The sequence below is a fragment of the Vicugna pacos genome, unplaced genomic scaffold (genome assembly GCF_048564905.1).
Source record: "Vicugna pacos unplaced genomic scaffold, VicPac4 scaffold_359, whole genome shotgun sequence".
NCBI classification, from domain to species: Eukaryota; Metazoa; Chordata; class Mammalia; order Artiodactyla; family Camelidae; genus Vicugna; species Vicugna pacos.
In genome coordinates, this window is record NW_027329037.1 from 10,516 (window position 1) to 24,111 (window position 13,596).

At 41.3% G+C, this 13,596-nt stretch overlaps 1 long non-coding RNA gene across 1 annotated transcript; it reads right to left on the reverse strand.

Annotated features, from left to right (window-relative positions):
• Positions 1-1,647: 1,647 nt before the first annotated feature.
• Positions 1,648-12,915, reverse strand: LOC140695552 (uncharacterized). The gene is made up of 3 exons (XR_012071204.1): positions 12,720-12,915; positions 10,956-11,103; positions 1,648-1,827 (listed from the first exon to the last, which is right to left on the reverse strand). It is a non-coding gene; the product is annotated as an uncharacterized lncRNA (long non-coding RNA).
• Between the last annotated feature and the right edge of the window lie 681 nt (positions 12,916-13,596).

Below are 13,596 nucleotides of genomic sequence, written 5' to 3' on the forward strand. Positions count from 1 at the left end.
GATTGGTGCTTGTTTCTTGGCTGGCCTGTTTCCATAACACTCAGCTCCAGTGCCCAGCTTTCTAGGTAGATAGGAGTGTTACCAAGTCCAAATTCATTCTCCTCAGTGCAGGACAGGCCAATAAGTTTGGAAACCAGATGTTGGGGCTTGGAATAGCAAGTTTCTGTAGACCTAGTTGGCAAACTAATGTTCTGGAAAACCATCTTCCCAAGTCACAATTCAGGCTCCTTTCCTACGCGCTTGGTTGTTGCAAACTTCTTAGTGGAGGAATTCCTTCTTGTTAGAATCCTTTGTTCTTACAGCTATCTGCGTGGGTCAGATCCCTGTAAATCTCCAACAAAACAAACGTTATTTTCTATTCTGCAATTTGCTATCTTTTAATGAATGAAAAAGTGTTAAATATCCTTAAAGGTCAGAGCTTCAGAATAAGCTCTCCTGTGTATTTCAGGCTCTAGGCAACAATTTTTTACAAGCAAGATGAAGCCTAGGAGACAGAGCATAGGGTTAAATTCAAAGGAACAGATCTAATATGGAGTCAGATTTGTTCTGTTCTATTACCCGGCCAGAAGCCACTTGAGGATTTAAATCTCTTTAAGTTAAAAATAACTAAAATTTTAAAGGAATTTACATACATAGGTGGGAATGTGCAAAGCATATCTGGAAAAGCACCCAAAAGATAGTAAACAGTGGCATCTCCAGACAGGGCTGAAAGAACAGAGGATGAGGGAAAACTTCTTTCACTTGTGTATTTTTGTGCTCTGTTTGAGTTTTTTTTTTAACCATTTGCTTGCATTTCTTTTTCAGTTAAAATAATGTGTAATGGAGCAAAGGAGTAACTAGCTTAGCAAATACAGCAGCCATGGAATCACTAAGTCATCACTTTTGATTTAAGCCAGAAAGCATTTATTGACTCTCTCCAATGTGCTCAGTCCTGCTTTAAGACTCCTTTTATATTATTATTATTATAATAATACTATTATTATTTCTCCTCACCTCACCCCTGCCCATGGCTGGTGGAAAACCAACTGAGTTATTCTTGAGTTGTTTTCCAAGGAGTAGAGATGAGTTTATAAACAGAACACATCTCAAGGGCAAAACAGGCAGTGTGCATTACCAGCAGGCCAGACAGCAATGAAGGGTTTTCAATAGAGGCGCCCAGAAGCTGAGAGAGAAAGCCTCCAGGACACTACAAAAAGCTGCCCAAACTGCCATCTCCATGGTACTACTGAAATAGGAAAGAACAAATCTGACTCCATATTTGATCTGTTTCTTTGACTTTAACAAAGCCAAGTTAATATGCTCCGGTCTTTTCATGGGTTATGATGTCACAGAGGAAACGGACAGGTCAACAAGGAACCACTCTGCCGTGATCACGGAGCTGGGGAAAGGGATGGGCTGCAAGATGTATGAAGCAGCCACAACTGTGCCCGTGCTTCTAGGCAGGTATCCAAAATCGCCTCGACAAGGTGTCAAACATTTATGCCCATGTCCTCATCAACAGACATGTATTAAAGACAAATGGAAACATATAAAAGGCCAATACCCTTGCTGGGTACACCGTCCAAAGAACAAAGTCTCAGTTTGACAACTGGCCATCTCGGTTCCATGGGATTCATTCTTGGAGAACCTTAAAAACCACTCTTCTGTCCTCAAGAATTGCTGCATATTTGTCCTATCTTTGGCTCAGGGATGCAGCACGTTCAAGTGAACTTTAATGTCTGCACAGATTTGACTGTCTTTCTCCAGGTTCATTTGTCCATTCCAATGAGGCCTGAGCTAAGTCCATCCTCTGTAAGATCTAGTCCCTCCAGTGACAGCTCATTGAGCCTGCAATTAAAAGCCAAGTGAACAAGACTCTCCTCAGCTAAAAATTTCACCCACCCTTCACTGTTTTCTTAATCTCCTCTCCTGGCTAAGTGCAACAGACTAACACCTCCCTCCACCAAGATTACCAACTATGTCATTTTGTCTCCCCAAAGAGAAAGTAAGGTCCATAATAGAGGAGACAACTACATAGTCACCTCTGAATTCGTAGCATATAGAAATGTTAATAAATAGAACTATGATCATGGCTTCTTTCCTTTAAAACCTTTCTGGTTATTTGAATGAGACCTTGGAAGGGAGGTGTTCGCTGTCCAGTATCTTGATCCACAAGACTCTGGAGGCCTTTTTCAGAATGGCTGTTCACTGATTCATTCAAAACACAACTTATCAATCAAGGAGTAGCTGTGCTTTTCTGCCAGGTGTTTGTGGTCACTCTAATGCCAGAACAACTTTAAACTATATCCTTACTTTGGATTTGTTATTTTTCCCCTCTTCCAACAAAATTGACTTTCCTTATTTTCTTGCCTTGAGGAATTCTTTTTTTTCATAATTCACCCTTTAGTAAACCAAGATCCTCAGGATGGGCTTGGCCCATAATATGATCCCCCATCCAACTCCTAGTGTCAGAGGCCTGGGGCTCACATCCTTCCCTCCTGTCAAGGCAACTGAAAATCAGTTCAGGATCGAACCAGCACCCCAGGGATTCTAAGGCTCGCATATCTCCCAGAAACCCTGCTTTCTCATTTGTCTTGGCTTCTGAGAATTTCCCCTCACTTTCTTGACAATTAGTTGTGCAGCTTGAAAGATGAGGAAGGAAGGTTTTATTTCTTAATCAGCATTTTAAGGAACTTATGTAATGAAAGTTTTCACGAGTTTCTAGAACCCTCCATTGCCGAGATAGAAAACACACTAGACATTTTCTAAATTTAGCTCCCATGTGCATTTTTTCTTTGTTTTTGTTTTCTTAACTGTTAACAGACATTTTTTAATTAAAAAAAAATAAGGCCCCAAAAAGGATAGAACACTGAAGGGGCAATCAAAATTAAAGGGCAAAGACAGAAAAATGATAACTACTCTACAAAGTTAATATAATACATACACTATGTATCAGATCAGCAATTCTCAGTAACAGCTAATTGAAACATGACCATGAGGTAAAATTTCTCTCCTGTCAGGACATGGCCAACAGAAAATACAATTAAACCAACAAACTAATATCCTAAGTCTGGCGAGGTACAGAAGGCTACAAGCTAAATGTGTCTTCTTCTGGAAAAGAGGAAGACACACCAGCTCTTTTCTGTGGAGCCTGAGCCCACGGGAGGACGGTGAAGTGAGCTCTGTAAGTACCCAATTAGCAAACTGAGTGATGAATAAATAGACGTGAGCTTTGATGACAGAGGTGATACTACTATTCATTTGTCCTGTAAAGTATGACTTCCGTTCAGTGATCAATACTTCGGTGTCCTCAGGAGTTGACATTATTCGAAAATGCACAGCCTGGGCCCAGACCTCCTCTTTCAGTTCGTGACACTGCAGTTAGATGTCACAAGGGCACCTCCAACTCCACCTGCAAAGAGCTGACTTCACGGTGCTCCTCCAATAGCCGTCCTGCCCAGGGCCTCTGGTCCGGGGCTAAGTTCTCCGTGCCTCTCCCAACTCAGACCCATCACTCACAGATGTGAATGGACCCCTCCTTCAGGGCCCAGATATCCTCAGACACCGAGTCCCACCACCCACACCTGACCTACCAGATACTCACTGTCACTCACTCAGCACTGACTCTGTGCTGGGACCATGCTGCACACTGCAAACGTTATCTCACTGGATCTCCACAACAGTCCTGGGAATTGGGTACATCACTGCTTCAATTGATTAGATAAATTGTTTCACTTCCTTGAGTGCGTCATTCAAACTGACACGGCTACTGAGCCACAAGCCTGGGCCTGAAAACAACTTGAAAATTGAACACTGCTACACCTCGCAGCCACCCTACTCTGACTCATCACATCACCTCCTGCCAAGCCTTCTAAATGTTTCCAAGCATTCTACAAGACAAAAGTGAACTACGAGAGCACCCCACTCTCCAACATAAAATCTGTCAATGATGGTCCACTGCCCTTAGGAGAAAGCCCCACCGGGCCTGAGCACAGCCCAACGGCCCAGCATCCGCGTTCCCTGCGCGGCCGCGCCGCCTCACCCAGTACGCAGCTCTACACGTGCCTTCTCTAGGACAGGGATGCTGACTCCGCACAACCCAGGGCTTGTCTCACTTGAACAATGATCACCTTCTTCAGTGTTCATCTTCTTCTTTGCTGACCCTCAGAAAAATGTTTTCTCATGATGAATCAATATCTTTTTCCTTATAACTTCCCATCATTGATAATGAGCTCCCCCAAAAGAGAGAAGACCTAATTGTCTGTCTCCTTATCTGTAAAGTGAGATTAACAAGGAAATATGTGAGGTTTTATGAGAAATAATATTCATGTGAGGCTGAGGGACAATTCCATCATACAATAAGCACTCAATATGTGCTTAATTAATATTAATAAGATTATATTGCATTCCAGCAATCTTCAATCAATTTTTAATGACTTTGTCCAACAGACTACTGACAAACTGTTGGACGAACCACTTTGAGCAGATCAGCACAAGCGTACTGGGATAGGTAAGCGCTGACTCCAGTTGCAGCTGCAGCCACCCAGCACTATGGGGTAGGGGCAGTTTGCTCAAGCTCTTACATGTTGCTTGAGCATTTAGTTGTCGTTATTGATTAAAGACAGGTGTTCTTTAGTCAAAGCCCCTGAAACATAAATCTTCAAAGATTGATGCAAATTAGGTTTCAAGAACAACACTCTCATTAGAAATTATTTGAAAATCATAGTCTTAGCTACTCCGCACATCAAAAGGGCATGTTCTTAATGTATCTGACTAAATACACCGAAAGGGTTGTTTAAAAGAAATTACGATGAAGCCATCCTGAATAAGCTCCAGTATCATCTGCACAAAGCCCCACCCAAGGGTCTCATTTCACATTTCCACATAGGTGTTCAGGTAGCTTAACTTGGGTCTTGGTTTCTTATAACACGGGGTGGGGAATTGTTGTGGATAGATTTAAGTAGCAAATATATAACTAGGGTAATTGCTGTTAAGGAATTCTAGAAATAAGAAGATTGATATATAGTCCCACCCATAAGAAACTCAGCATTTCCAATTACAGCAGCATTAAAAATAAAATGAGAGATACATTTAACAAAAATTTACAAGATTTGTACATTGAACTTTTTGAAGTATCACCAAAATAAATTTTAAAAGATCTACATATATGGAAGACATCCCATTTCCATGGAATGATAGACAGTATTATTAAAAATATTAAGACTCCTCAAAATGATCTACATATACAGTGGAATCCCTATCAAAATTCCAGCTGACTTCTTTGCAAAAATTGAAAAACTGATCCCAAAATTAATATGGACGTGCAAGGGGCCCAGGATAGCCAAAACAACCTTGCAAAAGAAGAGTAAAGTTGGAGGACTCACTTTAAATTTACTAAAATGCTATAGTAATAAGTCAGTATGTTGCTGGCATAAGTTTGGATAAATAAATCTATGAGACAAAATAAAAACCCACGGGGAAAAACTTACATTTACAGACAGTTTTCCACTAGGGGGCCAAAAACACCCCATTGAAAGAATAGTCTATTCAACAAATTGTGCAGGGACAGCTGGGTGTCTGCAGGCAAAAGAATCAATCTGGAATCTGAACACCCATATTTTATATAACAAATAAAAATTAAAACAAAGTAGATCACATACAGAAATGTAAAAATTAAACCTATAAACTTTCTAAAAGAAGACACAGTATAAATCTTTGTGGTCCTAGGATAGGCTTTGGTTTCCTGGATACAATACCAAGAGCACAAGTGATAGAAGAAAAAAGCAGATAAACTGGACTTCATCAAAATTAAAACCCTTTTCTTACAAAGGACATCATCAAGAAAGTGAAATGACAGGGGAAATGTGTATCTCAAGTCAGAGAGTGCTTGCTTAGCAAGAAAAATAAAATAAATCATTACATCTAACTACCTCCCCTGTAAAGAAATTGTTTTAATGTTTAAAAAAATATAGTGAAAGACAATGTGTAGAATAGGAGAACAATTTTGCAAAACATGTATCTAATAAGAGAGTAGCATCCAGGATATATAACGAATTCTTACAACTGAACAATACAATGAAACAGATCCAATTTTTAAATTTACCACGAATTTAGATACATATACAAATGGCCATTAAGCATATGAAAAGATGCTCAACATCACTAGACAAATCAAAATCAAAATGAGATCTCATTTTACACCCACTAGGATGGTTATTACCAAATCACGGACAATAACAAATGTCGTTCAGGAGGCAGAGAAACCTCATATGTGGCCAGGGGAAAGGGACAATTGTGCAACTTCTTTGGAGAAGCCTGGTATTTCCTCAAAAGCTTAGAGTTATATGGCTCAGCAATTCCACTCCTATATGTAGAGTCATCCCTCAATACCCTTGGGGGGTTGGTTTCAGGAACCCCACACCCTGGATACCATAATCCAAGGATGTTCGAGTCCCTTTACAATCAGCCATCTGGATCCATGTAGTGGAAACTACAGATATGGAGGGCCAACTGTACAGCCAACAGAATGAAAACATATTCTCATAAAAATTTCACATCAATATTCATAGCAGTATCATTCAGAGTAGCCAAAAGTTACTAACAATATCCATCCATCAATGAACGGATAAACACATTTACCAAGAATAGGCCCACAAACTTTTGGTCATTGAAACTTTGACAAAGGAGGTGAGAACATACAATGGAGTAAAGACAGCCTCTTCAGCAAATGGTGTAGGGAAAACTGCACAGCTGCATGTAAATCAATGAAGTTAGACTACTCCCTCACAGCATACACAAAAATGAATTCAAAATGTGTTAAAGAATTAAACATATAGACAAGACACTATAAACCTCTTAGAAGCAACCATAGGCAAAACATGTGACATACATCTCAGCAATGTTTTCCTAGAGCAGTCTACTCAAGCAATAGAAAAACAACCAAAAATATACAAGAGGGATCTAATTAAACTTACAAACTTTTGCACAGCTAAGGAAACAGTAAGCAAAACAAAAAGACTACCAACCTATGGAATGGGAGAAAATATTTGCAATAAATGAAACTGCTAGGGGCTTAATTCCCAGAATATGTAAACAGCTTTTACATTTAATAAGAAAGAAAAACAAACAATTCAATTCAAAAAATGGCAGAAGTCCTAAAGAAACATTTCTCCAATGAAGACGCACAAATGGCCAGTAGGCACATGAAAAAATGTTCAATATCATTATCAGAGAAATGCAAATCAAAACTGCAATCAAATATCACCTCTCACCAGTCAGAATAGCCATCATTGAGAAGTTCACAGACAATAAATACTGGAGAGGCTGCGGAGAATTGGGAACCCTCCTACACTGTGGTGGGAATGCAGTTTGGTGGAGCCATTGTGGAAAAATGTATAGAGGTTCATCAAAAGACAAAACCTTGACCTCCCAGATGACCCAGGAATGCCACTCCTGGGCATATATCCGGAAGGAACCCTAATTAAAAAAGACACCTACACCCCAATGTTCACAGCAGCACTATTTACAATAGCAAGACATGGAAACAACCGAAATGTCCACTGACAGATGGCTGGATAAAGAGGTTGTAGCATATTTGTCCAATAGACTACTATTCAGCCATAAAATAATAATAAAATAATGCCATTTGCAGCAACATCAATGGACATGGAGAATGTCATTCTAAGTGAAGTAAGCCAGAAAGAGAAAGGAAAATACCATATGAGATTGCTGACATGTGGAATCTAAAAAAAAAAAAAGAAAGAAACAAAAAAATAAACTTATCTACAGAACAGAAACAGACACAGAGTCACAGAAAACAAACTGTGGTTACCAGAGGGGGGAGGGTGTGGGAAGGAATAAATTGGGAGTTCAAGATTTGCAGTTACTGAGTATGTAAAGAATAAACAGCAAGTTTATACTGTATAGCACAGGAGAATATATTTAATATCTTATAGTAACTTATGTTTAAAAACAGTATGAAAATGAATGCAGGTATGTTGTTTTTTAACTGAAGTCTTTTGCTGTAGACAAGAAACTGACACAACATTATAAACTGACTAGACTTCAATGAAAATATTTTTAAATAGACTAAAACCAAAAAAAAAGGAAAAGGATATTATCAAACAAAAAGAATAAAGTACTGATTCAGGCTACAATATGGATGAACCTTGAAATTTTATGCTAAAATAAGCCAGACACAGAAAGCCAAATAGTGCCCTTTAAAGTGAACTGTATCTAAGCGTTTATTGTACTACTCCTGTAAATTTTCCAGAGGTTTGAAATCTATCAATATCAAAATAAAATGTATTATGCATTAAAAACTTAAAACGCTTCCTCACAGGAGGGCTTTAATTATTAAATGCAGAAACGCATATAAAGCTCTTGGAAAAACAATTTGCACGTCCACACACAGTCACTGCTGTCACTGCCACTCAGAGGGTGGTGACAGCGCTGATGAGAGCTGCCTCCACTCGCTCCCCTGCAGAAAGGAGTGAAGGCCTGAGCTCTGACAGGCAGGGTGAGCGTGAACCTGAGTCATACACAGCCACGTTCCAGACTCTGCGTTACCCAACTTTCTTATACAAACTGCAACATGTAATGTAAACACGCTAGAGGGATGTATCTTACAACACAGGGAATACAGACAATGTTTTACAGTAACTATAAATGGAGCATCTATTGTACACCTGAAACTAATATCATATTTTAAATCAGCTATATTTTTATGAAAAATTAAAAAATATTTTTAAAATGCTATCACTTTAATATTCAATTCGGTTTTTAAGTTACTACTAAACAGCTCAGAATGTATAAAAGCATTTAATTGTGCTGTTTGCTTACATATTTATTTACATTCAGCCTCTTGCTAAAAGAGAATTTAAACAATTCTGTTAAACACAGCTTAACAACCATAACAACAAAAATGCAAAACGGAGAGTGAAGAGAAAATGGAGATTCAATACTTAAATGAAACCAGGGGGAGATAAACTCATAAAAATGGATTCCATGAAGTCAGGGCAAGTGTTAAAGGCCGACTACAAATTCAGCTGTAAGATTCTTGGCAGCTAAAGCAAAAAGAAAATGATGAAGGGGCGGGTGGTAGAGCATGTGCTTAGCGTGCACGGGGTCCTGGGTTCAAGCCCCAGGGCCTCCACTAACAGATAAATACATCTAATTACCTCCCCCGCAAAAGAACCCCAAAGAAAAGATAAAGAGAAATTTCTTTCCCAAAAAACCCTGATATTAAATTTGGGTTAAATACTTAAAAAAAGATAAAAAGAAAAATAAAAAATATAAGTGACACTGTGAAGGAAAACCCCAGCTGGGCTAACAAGCTAAGTCACAAATCTAAGTGTGATAAGTGTCGGTTTACTGATCTAAGTTTTGCTGAGCTACCTGGTAAACCTGAAGTTTAGTGTCAGTTTAATGGGCTAATAAGCTAACACGTAAATCCAAGGACAACAATTGTCAGTAACGGGATCTGTTCCAAATTGATAAGCTTCAGTGTACTGATTCCTTGCTTTTTGTTGTTTGAGCCTTATTGGCTAATAGCCCCATACTTGTAATTAACCCTATAAAACCTCATGTGCACGTCTTGGAGGTGCTCAGAGCTTTGGAAATGAAGCCCCTCTGAGCGTGCCAGCGAAATAAATCTCAGTACTACAACCTTGTGAGTTATACTTGTTTCTTGGCTTGCCTGTTGTTTCTATAACAACACAAGCGATAATGCCCGTGAGATAAATCTGCGGAGGTTGCTGTCAGGTCCCCATGTCTCACGTAGGAAAATCTGAAACATTTTTCTTACCATTCAGGGTCATCATAAGCCCAACTCACACCTCCCACTTTTAAATGCAGGAGCACAGGTAGGGCCCGAACTTTGCTGTCTCTGTGTCATCACAGTGAGACAGGATGGAAGGGGGAAGAGCACAGCCATTCAAGGAAGGCCACAGCAATTAACATCAAAATGTTAAAGGATTCAAACCCCAATAGGCCTTGAGGCTCAGGATGAAGAGATTTAACTTCTAGCAGATCTTGAGCTTCAGTAAACATCCATTGTAATAGTAACTTGGTGAATAACATGCCCCAGGCAACATGGCAGTCCCAATGCTAGCCACAAAAGGTCAAAGGGTGGGAAATGGCCAACTCCCTGGGAATCCTAGCCCCTTGCCCTAAGGCTGGTCCTTCTACTTATTAGCATATGAAACCACCAAGCCCAAGAAAACAAGCAACACAGCGCCACCTCGCGGTCACCACTCTCTCTCCCTCTTTGGGGAAGGCCCACAATGTGTGAAGTGTGTACCTACTTCTAATATGAGCATCAAACCCCCACACCTCGTGAAGTTTCTCTTGCCTATCAATGTATCTCTCTGAATAAATCTACCTTTACTCAACACTGGCTTGCTCTTGAATTCTTTACTGCATGAAGTTAAGGAACAAAATCTGGTGGGGCACATCCCAGGGGCTCAATGAAAGCCTGGGACACAGCCCTTCTCATGCCCAACGTTTTTTATTCTTGTATCAACAGGACTGGGCTGTGAAGGGAGGTCTGAGGCCACAGCTAAGGGACAGAAGCAGCCTCCAGGGCTCCAATTAGTGGGCAGTCTCTCCCCCAGCATGGGTCTTGGGGTCTGCCCGGTTCTCTGTGTTTCTCTGTTGTGCTGACTCCCCAGACATACAGCGTACTCCTAGGCTTGTCCCCACAAAACCCTTCTCTCCAAAATACAAGCACGTAATGTCACAATCCTCTTGTTCAACAAGGAAATGTTCAGCCCACTTTTTTTCCTCCCCAATAAAGTACCCAACTGTCCTCGCTCCCATCACACCACTATTTTCTTTGTGAGAACTCTGCACTCGCCACACCCCATCCTGAACACAGGTGCCTTACTGGCTGTGATTGAGATGTTTCTTTCTTACACAGCAAGCGTCCTTTCACTTTCCCCTTGTTACCTTAAAAAAGCATTTCCTGAGTCACTCACCCCTCTGATTCTGAACTAACAAAGTGCTGAGTTTGCAGTCACTATATGCATACATCCCAGTTTTGGCTAGGTTTCCATCACAAGATCTTCATTAAGGAGCTGCATCAAGAAGTTTAAAGAGGCTATTCTTACATCTGAGTGGAGGAGCCTGCAAAAAAGCTGAATGGCTTTGAAGAGAGAGTTAACCAGGGACAAAGAAGTTGCAGGTCCTAGTCAAAAGTGTCATGAGGCAAAATGTTCTCCCAAGACTCAGTGTGGCTTATGAACACGGAGTCGGCGGGGAGGAGGTGACAGGCAGTGAGTAGGGTGAGTGATACAGGTTACGCTCCCCCAGCTGGGGAAGAATAGGTTTTTTCCAGTTTTCCAAACAATTTCTTACTACCTTTTTCTATTATTGTCACATACTATTTCCAACGAATTAAGCATATCAATGTCAGTCATTTGGGCCACTTGGGAGAAGCTACACGATGCCATTCACAGGGCTGGGACATGACAGCCCCACCAGTCTAGATTGAAAGAATAGTCAGGGTATTTGCAAGGTAATCACGGGCATGCAGCAAACTCCCCAGCTTCAATGACCTCATCTCAATGCTGGGGCCAATAAAACTACCAAGCAAAGTGCGTGATGATTATGGCCAACATCTGTTTATTAGTTAAGTGCCCGAGACAACTGTCGCTTAAAGGGGAATGAGTAAGATCAACGAGGCCCTGTCTACCTGGCCACACGCGCCCTGCCTTCCTGCCTTGGTGCAGCAGCAGAACTTGTTTAGCTGAGATGAACACCCCCAGAGCAGCCCAGACGGGAAAGCTCCCAGCTCTGCACGGCGAGACAAGTTCCTTTCCTTCTCAGAGCTGATCACAATTTGCTGTCGTCTGTTTTTATGTTTATCCCTTTTGTAACTGTCTCTCCTTCAGAGTTTTTGCTCAAGCAGGACAGGGCCAGATGTGTCTTGCGGCCTGCCGGATATTCTGGGCAGGGAAACAGCCGACTCCATATCTGGCTCTGGTGCTGAACAGAGAGGGCAGAAGGCCCAGGGGTCCATGCTGAACCGAGGCCTCTGCACCCAAAATTATGGTCTGATTTTGGGCAAATTATACAGTCTTTTTACCATGAGATTCCTCATCTGTCCATGAAAATAACTGTCCATGGCACATAGAATTACAAGGATTATAGGAAATCAACAAATTCATAACCTAGCCAAGGGGCTGCAAGTGCATCCTCAACAGACAAATGCTGCCTTTACGGCTCTGACACATGCTAAGCGGGGCGGCCCCACACAGTGAACACTGCTAAGTGCCAGTGGGTTAAGTGCTTCATGTGTGCTATAATACTCTTTAGATCTTACAACAATCCCAGGGTGAAACGAATATTATGCCCATTTCACAGATTCACCAACAGGTTAAGAGATTTTGAATTCTATTCCAAGGCCCTATGGTGAAGAAATGGCAATTTAAACCGGAATCTGGGCCCAGGCCTTGGCTCCATCTCTCTCCAATCCACCTGACCACTTGCCTTTGACTTCCACCTCTCCAATACACAAGTTTCAGCCGGCCAGCTCTTAAATGCAATTTGTGCAGTTTGTCAATGTTGGTTAATTACCATAAACTGTTCTCAGAAACCACTACAGTAAAGAAAGGTGGACGTAAGGAATTCTGCATTGCGTTCTCCTGCAATGTGCAGGATCCCTTTCCTACACCTCCAAATCCAAGTGTATGCTTCCTCCCTGTTTATGTTTGCACACGGCTTATTAAAGCAGAAGGTACCTGCAGTAATTCCATCTCGGTTGCTTTCCAAGGTTGCAGATTATCCATAATCAGTCTGTGAACGAAAATACTACAATGTGAATGAGAATACTGCAACCATGACAGTAAACAAAGAATACTGAAACCAAGTCATTAAAGGCTGCCGCCACCCCCCAGCTAGGACAGGCCTGCAGCTCAGCTGCTACAGCAACTCACAATGGTGTCATCTGAGCAGACTCAGAATAAGAAAGGACAGGCTACTGGCCCGAGATAGCTAGGTGCTTGTCTAAAAAATGAATTCAGTGAGTCCAAATATTTGCTTCCTCTCACACATACAAAAGTACTAAATTCTTGAACTTGAGATACCTGGCTTTCTTTAGATAACAAACAATCTTTTATTGTTCCAACAACCTGGTCTTTGTTGTAAAGCTCCTATATATCCTAGCTCTGCCTCAACCTCTTGGGAGCAGTCCCTCAGAGAGTTCTGACAGGCTGTCATCCTGGCTCGAGTCCTCCCGCCAAATGAAACATAACTCTTAAATTTTAGGCTGCACATGTATTTCAGTCAACAGTTTTGGACACCATGAAGCACCACAGCAGATTTCTCTCCACCTGAACTCTCCAAGTAACCGGAGCCTTGGTACCAGCAGTGGCCCTTTGTGCCCATCCACCTCCTCGGGGAGTCCAGATGAATTTGGGTGAGTCTCTCTAGGTTCTCGGATCTCACATATTGGTTGATGATCCTAAGTTTTATCTGGCGGTGTATCTAGGTACGTGGCCCTCCAGTTGAAAGAAACTGAGGTGAATTACCCACCCAGTGGGACATATTGAGTGGGGCCTGGTTGAAAGATAACAGGAAATATCCACCTTGAGGATATGTCCAAAGTGGGGCTGGTGG